Source organism: Hemiscyllium ocellatum, chromosome 7 (genome assembly GCF_020745735.1).
Source record: "Hemiscyllium ocellatum isolate sHemOce1 chromosome 7, sHemOce1.pat.X.cur, whole genome shotgun sequence".
NCBI classification, from domain to species: domain Eukaryota; kingdom Metazoa; phylum Chordata; class Chondrichthyes; order Orectolobiformes; family Hemiscylliidae; genus Hemiscyllium; species Hemiscyllium ocellatum.
In genome coordinates this window covers 98,049,260-98,060,949 of record NC_083407.1, presented here as the reverse complement: position 1 = coordinate 98,060,949, position 11,690 = coordinate 98,049,260, and positions in this window count along the sequence as shown.

Below are 11,690 nucleotides of genomic sequence, written 5' to 3'. Positions count from 1 at the left end.
CCACATGGTTTTGAAATGTCTATCAAATCCACTTTCGACCTCTTTTCCAAGGAAGCCGTCCCCACCTCACCCAGTCTATCTTTGCAATTGAAGCTCGCCGTCCCAAAAGCCATTTTACAAATGTTTCTGCCCATTCTCGAATGCCTTCACATCCTAAAGCAAAGTTCAGTTTTTAGTGGACTCCAATATCTCAGGGTCCTCTGCAAATATTTGTTTTCTCAATTTGATTTTTCATTGGTTACAGTTATCGGAAACAATGAGTAATCAGGAATAGAGAGAGAGTGAGCATTGCAGGTTCTGCTGTTATGAGTTTATCTTACCTTCTCTATTCTTCTCAAAAGCAGCTATTGAAATATAGTTTTGTAAATGTATCCCCGAGCCCAGCTTTATTGCCTTTCCAAGTACAATAACTTGCAGGTGAGACTTTCATCTTCTAGTATGTACAAGTTTCATAGAAGTGTAAATTAAAATAGGAAGTACAGGTTTTAGTTTCTTCACTCAGATGACTGGTGGTTGTTGTTGGCTGTTTGAGGTCAGATGTTTTTTATTCATTTCACATTGATTTTCTGAGCCAAACTGTGTTCAGGCGATGCTGCAGCCATTTTATATTAATAGTTGTCCTTTATTAAAATTAAAAAATATTTTGCAAATGATCTCAGATAATAAAATCACATATTACAGGTTAAAATTGATAGCCCATATTTTATCACTACCGAGACAACACCCTTATCCACCTGCCACCTTTCCCTTATCCAGCTGGCACCCTACCCTGTTATCCACCTGTCACATTACCATCTTATTTCCCTACCCACATACATGCCAATCTCATCCACTTATCTTACACAATTACCTTCTTCCAACACCTATCAAAGAGATTTTGTGACATGTGCTTGCTTCCTGGAGTTTAGATTTCGATATATTATCGCATGTTGCCTTTTGGATGACCATGTACTCTACATTTGCCTTATAACCCTCTCTGTTACTTTTCTCAAAAAAAACCTCCAGAAATTCAGTTAACTATGAAACCTTTTTAACAAATCTGTGCTAGCTTTCCCTAATTAGCATACTTTTGCCAAAGTAACTATTAATTTTGTCCCAAATTATTGCTCCTAGAAGCTTCCCTAATTCCAAAGCAGAAATTCTCCCACCACTTACAGCACCTAACACCCCCACCCACCCCTGAGAAGTCTGCTCTCGGGTATTTCCCACCTTCCACCCTACCTGTCCCCCCTCAGACCTATAAGAGTGCAAACCAAGGAGAGTGCCCAGTCTCTGGGCAGGACACATTTAGCATGTCTGGGCCCTCTGGGCATAAACTCCCCCTGAGGTCACCCAACATAGCAAGGAATGTCTCTGATAAAGAGTCATCTGGACTGGAAAGATTCACTTCCTCTCTGTCCAGAGATGCTGCCTAACCCGCTGCAGCATTTTTATTTTCATAGCAAGCAACATATCCATTCTCTTTACTAATCACAACTAGCAAATATGAAAAGCTGCCTAGATTTATATGCGAAACAACACCGATGTGTGATGAGATCAATTGAATTGAATTAGCTTTATTGTCTCATGTACTCAAATGAGTACAGTAAAAAGTTGATATGTTGTCACTTACAGTGCCATCTTAGGTACAACGATACCTAGGCACAACTTCTTCAGTTACAGATTTGTTATCCTGTCACAATGTCACCAACACAGCGCCATCTTAAGTACAGAGTACCAATGTATAATCGTTAGTAAAAGGAAAGGCAAGGATGCTGTGAGTATCCAAGTAGGTGCAAAATGAGTGAGTGTTGAGACAGCAAGTGAGGATCTTCGAGATGCACATTGCCTAAATCCATGAGATGGATATCTGACCCTGTGTGCAAAGTGTCCTGGCAGCAGCATTCTAATGAAAGGTGTCGATGTGCTCCCACAATGCAGCATTGAAGTGCAGATTCGTAGTGTAAGTGGAACGCCATGATAGTGCAGTGGTGCTATAATAATACTGTAGTGCTGGTATGTGTTGGGTACCATGGTCCATAAATGAAGAGTGAGTGCAGTCATTATCCAAGGACTGTGCCCTGTGATTTTAGTGCCTGCTATCCAGGATTCTTCCTGATTTCTGTTCTAAGTTTTTCTAAGTGCCAGTTATAACCTCCTTAAAGATATGGTTCTCACACTAAAAGTCAAGCTAACTGACCCACAGTCTCTTGTTTTCTGCCTTCCTCTCTGCCTTCATCTCTTCTTGAATAGCAGAGTTATACTTACTACTTTCCAGTAGAATATAGCAAATTTTGAAAAATTAGTGCCAATACATTTAATAATTCATTCACCACATCTTTTAAAACCCGAGGATGAAGTACTCCAAACCCAGGGATTTGTCATCTCACAACTCCATTGATTTGCTCTATACCATGATCCAAGTGATTATAATTTCACCAAGTTCCTCATTTCCTTCCACCTCCTGACTTACAGCTATCACTCAGATATTTTTGTATCCTCTACAGTGGAGTCAAAAGCGAAATGTAGAGAGGTGAATGGCAAGGCTGCTCTACCCCCTGGAGTTCACATCCTGTGATGTAGACTTTGTCATGCACCGACTGTTTTGCAGCAAGTGTTGCCCAATGCAGTAGTTTGAATTTGGGTTTCATAGTTTTGTGCTGCAGCTGGGGTGCATCCATGAGATTGGGAGCTTCTTGCACATCACATTCATAGATGTGGTCACTGTGCAGCTCAAGAGTGTGTAGGGAGTGAGAGAATGGATTACTAGCAGATGGTCAAGGAGAAGGAGGAGGCCATGTTGTGTAGAAGTCCCCTGAGTGTATTTCACTCTCCACCCAATATTCAGTTCTGAGCACTGACTGGAATAATGGATCTTCGGGGGTGTGTAGCTAAAGCCAAGTCTCTACCAATATGGGTGGCAGAGTTGGGAGGGGGACAGAGAAGATTTGAAGAGCAATCGAAACAGGATATTTGGTTCAGAAACAAAACTTGCTGGAGAAACTCAGCAGGTCTGCCTGCATCTGTTGAGAGAAGTGTGAATTAGTGTTTCAAGTCCAGTGACCCTTCATCAGAACGGGGAATTTATCATTAGGGAATGTCATGCCTGCAGAACATTAAGATTTTGTAACTTGTTTTTAAAAAGCAGTATTTTGTTGGCGAAGAAATTGACCTTACTGGACTTCTTAAAATGCCTGCAAACAAAAATGCCTTCAGTATCTAAAGGGCTGGAGTACAAGGATGTAGACCTTATGCTACTGTTATACAAAATCCTAGTTAGACCCAACTTGAAGTACTGTCAGCAGGTCTGGGCACCACACCTCAGGAAGAATGTTTTGGTCCTGGAGGGAGTTCAATTCAAGTTTACAAGAATGATACCTGGACTTCAGGGGTTGTTATAAGGAGACATGAGACAAATTAAATCTTTATTCTCTAAAATTTAGAAGGTTAAAGGGTAATTTAATCAAGATTTTCAGGCTATTAACAGGGAAAGATGGGGTTGATAATGATAAACTATTTTCATTGGTTGAAGATTCTAGACCTGGGGTATACTGTAAAAATTAGGACCAGGCCAATCAGGAGAGATGTTAGAAAATACTTGTACGTGCAAAGAGCAGAGGAGGTTTGGAATTCTCTTCCTCAAGCAGCAGTCAATGGTAATTGAATTGTTAAATTTAAATCTGGGATAGATAATTTTTTTATTAAGCAAGAATATCAAGAGATTTGGGCCCAAGGTATTATTGCACAGATCTCAGAAAGGCATCTTTGAGGAAACTATTTGCGATCACAGTATGTGATGTTCTGGTATAAATTTACTCAGTTAGTTAAGCAAGCCCAGTGTAGTGTCATCAGCTCAGAGCTTTGTATACCAGTAACAAAATTAAGCAGAGAACTCACACTATAGGCTGAATCTTTTTTTTTGGCTAAGTCTAGTTTGTGTCCAATTTTTTTAGCGATTTATTTACTGGTAGGCATAGTGCACCTTTTCACTGTATCTCACCAAATTCACTTCATTAATTACCTACCACGGCTCTATGGTATCTCTCACATTTGATTTTCACTGTATCTTACTGTGTGCCGTTCCCAGAACAACTCGTCCCTCAGCAGATATCCACCAAAAGACCAGCTACTTTAAAGGGCACTCGATGAGCACTGGCATTTTAAAGATGCCCAGAGTCAGGAGATGGCAGGGAAGGGGATGATTGCACCACGATTCTCTGATGGGTACCTGGAGGTCTAGGAGAGACCATGGCCCACCCTCTCAATTAATCTGACCAGACAGTTCCAGGGAAGATGTGTCTAGAACCCCCGCTCACCCACTGACTGGTGGCATACATCTTCCCTGACCAGTTAACCTTCTCACCAGGACTGGCTCCGTGGAATCTCAACAGCACAGCCATGGACACCTAGACTGATAAAACCTGGTCCAACCAGACACCTGATCATGGCATTCCTCAGTATAGGAGGCTGCCATTGGCTGATAGTGCCAGAGCCCCCTGACTGACGGGTGTCTCCATAGACTTAATTGATGTCAACTCCCTTAATAGGTGGATATATAGCTGATTGCTTGCTGCACTTGCAGTGTGTTTGCAGCAAAAGCTGCTGGCCTCTAAGGGCTGAGGACTGCTTAGCAGCAAGGCATGCTGCCTGTTTGTGTGACTGCTCCAACTGGCAAGGCAACACCTGGATGGTAGGTAAGTGCTCAGTTAGTGAACGCCAAGAAAGCAAGCTAGCAAGCAGCTTTGATATACCAACTTTGTCCAGTCCATGAGCTGTGATTCTGTGCCTACTGCAGCCTTTCAACACTAGTTGCCAATGTGCCCTGCCTTACACTGCCAGTTCATTGGAAGGGCATGCTGGACACTGCACGCCAATATCTGTGGAAGAAGTGTCTGTGATCATTGCCTGTGGATATTGAGATGTGCCTTGCTGCACTTATTGAGTAATTCTGCCACACAGCTCGTGATAGTCCACATTGCTCAGATCTCTATGAAATTCCCCCCAAGTATAATTCTGAGATATCATGCCTCTGTTAATTAATATTGTTCATATATGTTAAAACATCTGTCTCAACAAGGAACCCAGTCTTCATAGCATATGTCCCATTGGACAGCATTCAGGTGAAATCATAACTATAGGTTTCCCCAGGGAATGACATCACTGTTCATCAAGCTTACTACTGCTCAACAACCTCACAGTGTTGATTAAACCTTACTAATACTCCTACACCACTTCTATTAATAAACGTCAGCAATATTTATAAACCTTACCAACGGATTGCTCTTTCACAGAGAAAGGAAACAAGAAACCTAAGGGTCATTACACCTCAGGCAAGCATTGAGAAGGCTGGACCTTCGTGGTTTCTCTGATCATTGTAGGACTAGAACACACACTGTTCACATCATACACCAGCCATCTCTTTTTTTAATTACAAAAATATACTTTATTCATAAAATAATTTGATGGTCTGTACAGTTGGTCATGCCATACATACATAAACACTTGCATACAGAGATCAGAATTTATCATTTGTATATATAGGTCTGTGCGTTTATCAATCATATGTCCATACATTTAGCTGAGGCGTCAGCGGAGCCCAAATGACTACATGGGCCCCCTGTTCTTCTTAGGCAATAAATGTTGACCCAGTCAGTGACTTGCACGTCCCATGAATAAATAAAAAAGTAAACAGCAGAACACCCAGATCCTTCTGTGTATCTCCAAGTCCTGCATACTCTTGTCATTTAAATAATGGGCAGATTTTCCTGTAAATGTGAATAAGTTTACATTTTATTCTGTTTGCCAAATGTTTTCACATTCACTTCACCTGTCTATGTTGCTTTGCAAACTCCTTATATCCTCTTCTTAACTTGCTCTCCTACCATGTTGGTGCTGTCTGCAAATTTACCAATGAAACACAGTCATAGAGTCATAGAGATGTACAGCATGGAAACTGGTCCATGCCAACCAGATATCCCAACCCAATCTAGTCCCATTTGCAAAAGCTGGTCCATATCCCTCTCAACCTTTCCTATTCATATACCCATCCACATACCTTTTATATGTTGTAATTGTACCAGCCTCCAGTTTCAAAGGATACAGCTCGTGCATTTCACTATTCTCATTTGTTGTACCTACCTTCAGTCAGACCCTAACCTAGGGGGAATATATGGTTCGGTATGGAAGGTTCAGAGTCTCTTTATGAGGTGGGGTGGAGGGTCACACAAGCTGCATGGGAGTGGTGTGGGCTTTGATGCATGTGATCTCTCTGCCCATACAGACATTTGAAACTACAATGGGCGATATCAGTTTCCAGTTGCTAGACCTTCTCAATCAAATCAGTGAAAACCTGGACAACGATGAGCTGGAGGCAATGAAGTTCCTTTGCCAAGATCTGTTAGACAGTAACCGGCTCAAAGCAGCTAATTCTGGACATAAATTCTTCATAACCCTGCAGGAGAAAGGCCTTCTCGATGAGAATGACCCCTTCATTGTGGCAGAGCTCCTGTATCGGACCAGGCAGTTCAGGCTCCTGAAGAGGATGAAATACGACAAGGAGGACGTCTGCAAGCAGCTGAAAGAACCGGGAAAGGCCAAGATCTCATTGTACAGGTCAGCTGGATCTCTCTGTACAGTCAGCTCAGTCTCTCATGGTTAACTGCACATCCACTGACCCTCCTTCATGTTCATCTCAAGAGGTGTGTGCTGAGTGCAGGTACCCTGGCAGATACTTAGGCAACCTAAACTATGTGGAGTTAAATGTTCCAGGACAGCTGTCAACACATTCCAACAGTGACTGGGAGGATTCTGGATCAGTGGTGCTGGAAGAGCACAGCAGTTCAGGCAGCATCCAAAGTGCAGCGAAATCGATGTTTTGGGCAAAAGCCCTTCATCAGGAATAAAGGCAGTGAGCCTGAAGGGTGGAGAGATAAGCTAGAGGAGGGTGGGGGTGGGGAGAAAGTAGCATAGAGTACAATGGGTGAGTGGGGGAGGGGGTGAAGGTGATAGGTCAGGGAGGAGAGGGTGGAGTGGATAGGTGGAAAAGGAGCTAGGCAGGTCGGACAAGTCCGGACAAGTCATGGGGACAGTGCTGAGTTGGAAGTTTGGAACTAGGGTGAGGTGGGGAAGGGGAAATGAGGAAACTGTTGAAGTCCACATTGATGCCCTGGGGTTGAAGTGTTCCGAGGCGGACGATGAGGCCTTCTTCCTCCAGGCATCTGGTGGTGAAGGAGGCCCAGGACCTCCATGTCCTCGGCAGAGTGGGAGGGGGAGTTGAAATGGGCCACGGGGCAGTGTGGTTGATTGATGCGGGTGTCTCGGAGATGTTCCCTAAAGCGCTCTGTTAGGAGGCGCCCAGTCTCCCCAATGTAGAGGAGACATCGGGAGCAACGGATACAATAAATGATATTAGTGGATGTGCAGGTAAAACTTTGATGGATGTGGAAGGCTCCTTTAGGGCCTTGGATAGAGGTGAGGAAGGAGGTGTGGGCACAGGTTTTACAGTTCCTGCGGTGGCAGGGGAAAGTGCCAGGATGGGAGGGTGGGTTGTAGGGGGGCGTGGACCTGACCAGGTAGTCATGGAGGGAACAGTCTTTGTGGAAGGCGGAAAGGGGTGGGGAGGGAAATATATCCCTGGTGGTGGGGTCTTTTTGGAGGTGGTGGAAATGTCGGTGGATGATTTGGTTTATGTGAAGGTTTGTAGGGTGGAAGGTGAGCACCAGGGGCGTTCTGTCCTTGTTACAGTTGAAGGGGTGGGGTTTGAGGGCGGAGGTGCGGGATGTGGACGAGATTCGTTGGAGGGCATCTTTAACCACGTGGGAAGGGAAATTGCGGTCTCTAAAGAAGGAGGCCATCTGATGTGTTCTATGGTGGAACTGGTCCTCCTGGGAGCAGATATGGCAGAGGCGGAGGAATTGGGGATACGGGATGGCATTTTTGCAAGAGATAGGGTGGGAAGAGGTGTAATCCAGGTCGCTGTGGGAGTCGGTGGGTTTGTAAAAAAATGTCAGTGTCAAGTCAGTCGTCATTAATGGAGATGGAGAGGTCCAGGAAGGGGAGGGAGGTGTCAGAGATGGTCCAGGTAAATTTAAGGTCAGGCTGGAATGTTTTGCTGAAGTTGATGAATTGCTCAACCTCCTCGTGGAAGCACGAGGTGGCGCCAATGCAGTCATCAATGTAGCGGAGGAAGAGGTGGGGAGTGGTGCCGGTGTAATTACGGAAGATCAACTGTTCTACGTAGCCAACAAAGAGACAGGCATAGCTGGGGCCCATACGTGTGCCCCTGGCTACCCCTTTGGGCTGGAGGAAATGGGAGGATTCAAAGGAGAAATTGTTAAGGGTGAGGACCAGTTCAGCCAAACGAATGAGAGTGTCGGTGGAAGGGTATTGTTGGGGACGTCTGGAGAGGAAAAAACAGAGGGCTTGGAGGCCCTGGTCATGGCGGATGGAGGTGTAGAGGGATTGGATATCCATGGTGAAGATGAGGCGTTGGGGGCCGGGGAAACTGAAGTCTTGGAGGAGGTGGGGGGGCGTGGGTGGTGTCTCGAACGTATGTGGGGAGTTCCTGACTAGGGGGGAATAGGACAGTGTCGAGATAGGTAGAGATGAGTTCAGTGGGGCAGGAGCATGCTGAGATAATGGGTCAGCCAGGGTGGTCAGGCTTGTGGATCTTGGGAAGGAGATAGAGCCGGGCAGTGCGGGGTTCCCGGACTATGAGGTTGGAAGCTGTGGGTGGGAGATCTCCTGAGGTGATGAGGTTCTGTATGGTCTGGGAAATGATGGTTTGGTGATGGGGGTGGGGTCATGGCCGAGAGGGCAGTAGGAAGAGGTGTTCTCGAGTTGGCGTTTGGCTTCTGCGGTGTAGAGGTCAGTGCGCCAGACTACCACTGCGCCCCCTTTATCCGCTGGCTTGATGGTGAGGTTGGGATTGGAGCAGAGGGATTGGAGGGCTGCGTGATGTGAGGGTGAGAGGTTGGAGTGCGGGAGGGGGGGTAGACAGGTTGAGGCGGTTAATGTCCCGGCGGCAGTTGGAAATGAAGAGGTCAAGGACAGGTAATAGGCCAGTGCGGGGTGTCCAGGTGGATGCAGTGTGTTGGAGGTGGGCGAAGGGGTCCTCGGAAGGTGGGCGGGAATCCTGATTGTGAAAGTAAGCTCAGAGGTGGAGGCGATGGAAGAATTGTTCGACGTCACAGTGTGTATTAAATTCATTGATGTGTGGATGGAGGGGAATGAAGGTGAGTCCTTTGCTGAGGACTGATCGTTCGTCCTCAGTGAGGGAGAGGTCTGGAGAGATGGTGAAAACTCGGCAGGGCTGGGAACTGGGATCTGGTGTGGGTGTGGAGCTGGGAGTGGGGTCGGAGCCAGTAACTGGAGTGGGTGTGATGGTGGGGAGAATGGGGGTAGAGTCATGAGCAGGGGTAGTGTTCCCCTCGCGGTTTTGGGGGGTGCGCATAGTGACAGTGGGGTCTGTGGGGGGCATGTCAGCAGAATTCAGGTGAGTGGCGCTGGTGGGGCGGAAGTGGTGGTGACCACGGCAGTAGGGGTGGCGGAAGTCATTGAGCGTGTGGCATCAGCGATGATGTGAGGGGTGGACGTGATGTCACGTGTGATGCATGAGGAATTGTGAGGGGTGGAAGTGGTTGTGGGAGTGGCAGTGATGAGGGCGGAAGTGACATCATCAATCAGCGTGGGGGTGGTAGCTGCATCAGCCGCATGGCTAATGGCGTCTGAGTCATTTCCAAGGCCAGGGGAATCTTCTGGAATGTGCTGGTTGTGGAGGTGGGTAGATAAAAGTTTGTTGTACTTACAGTTTTTGATGTTTGAGATGGAATTGAAATACTGGTTGTTGAGAGTATGAATTCTCCTGAGGATGGAGTACAGAGTGGGTCCTTTGCAATTCTGAGAGAGTGTAGCCCTCAGCTGAGGCAGGGCTGACTGTAGAGAGGTTAGGTGCCGGCGCATTGCTGCGAGTGTGGAGCGGAGGATCTTGAAGGAGAACCGTTGCTGGTGTTTTTGAATCTGTAGTCTGTACTGTTTGTCCTGTTCTGGTCCGAACTCTGCTGGTTTAAAGGTGGTCCGGAGTCCATGTGGGATGAGTTGGTTACGCAGGCAGGCACTGAGGAAGCAAATGTGGCTGTGGTACCGAGTTTGTTTCACGACATGGTTGAAGAGCTTCAGGGCAGAGGAAATGACCTGGGAGTTGCAGTGGGAGAGGGACTCCCTGAGATTCTTGTAGAGAGAGGAGGAATAACTGTGTGGTTGGGAGGTGGGTAATTGAAATGAAGGGTGTCTTTGGGTTGGGTTGGGGGGTTGTGGTCAGGAGGGTTACTTGTGTGGTTGGGAGAGTAGTTGGGTCAGATCAAGGCGGTTCTCCGAGAGTGAGTGTGAGTGGCTGAGGTTAGGGGTGGTGTTCAGTTGTGTATATACTCAGATAGGTTTCAGTCTGTCTAACATTTCCTAGATAGCTATTCAGGCAAGTACTTCAGAATTGTCCATTGTCACTGATTCATTTGTGGAGGGTTTTAGGGAACAGGGGGTTCCCTATCAGAAGTTCAAACCTCCTGGACAATCCCAACGTTGATCTATCCATCAGAACGTCCACAGGATTGCAACATTCATCTCACCAATACGTCCAGACTATGATGGCCCTGAGGCTGGAAGTTGTGAGCTTCTGTATTTAACCCCACACTGTATCTATCCTGTGGTTGTTTGATGGGGACATGGTTTACTCTGTATCTAAGCCCATGGTTTTCCTGCCCCAGTTTCTGAAGGGACAGAATGTATGCAAATAATAAGATACATCAAGCATGATGTAGGTGATAACATGATGGAGAAATTCTATGGTACTGACCTTGTGCAATGTCCAAGATTAATTATGTCTGGAATGTTGAATAAATTGTAATCTTAAAAAGATGTTAGAACTTCTCTCAAGCAACATTGTGCTCACAACCTCTTCCAAGACCATCACCTCTACAATTACAGGTAGTAGACGAGATTCAGCCTTTATCTAAAACCAGGATCTATCTCTCATAGGAGTGGTTCATGAAACAGTCAACCCAATACTGCAGGACAGGCTTTTAAACTAGATATTTTTCACTATCATTCTTGAAACATGTTTCAAATAATTGAGTAATTTTGCACTGAATTAGACACCTCCTCTAAAAAAATTGGAGAGAATTCCACTCCAATCAGTCTGTTCCTGAATTGTATCTGCTGCTCTAATGCGTTTTAATTATAAATCTCTTCCTTTTGGAGACAACTTTTGTTTGAGATTTCGGAGGATATTACGGCGAAGGATTTGGTCACTGTGAAACATTTTTTATGCAAGCTTGTGTCCAAATCGAAACTGGAGACCATCAAGGTGAGTTTAGTGAATATGCTGGAGTTTGTGTGTGAAATAACTGCACAGGGGCCGAAATCACTCTTTACTTACACATGATTGATTAGTGTCATAGAGTCCTAGAGATGTACAGCACAGAAACAGACCCTTGGTCCAACTCGTCCATGCAGACTAGATTTCCTAAATTAATCTAGTCCCATTTGCCAGCATTGATTGATTTGATTTATTGATTGTCACCTGTACCAAAGCTTTGTTTTTGAGTAGTACAGGCAGACTATAGTAAGCAATGATGGAGAGATCAGGAATACTTAGACAGAGGCATACAGGCCATAGTACTACCTCTCCAGAACCATCTCTGAGTGAACAGAACCTC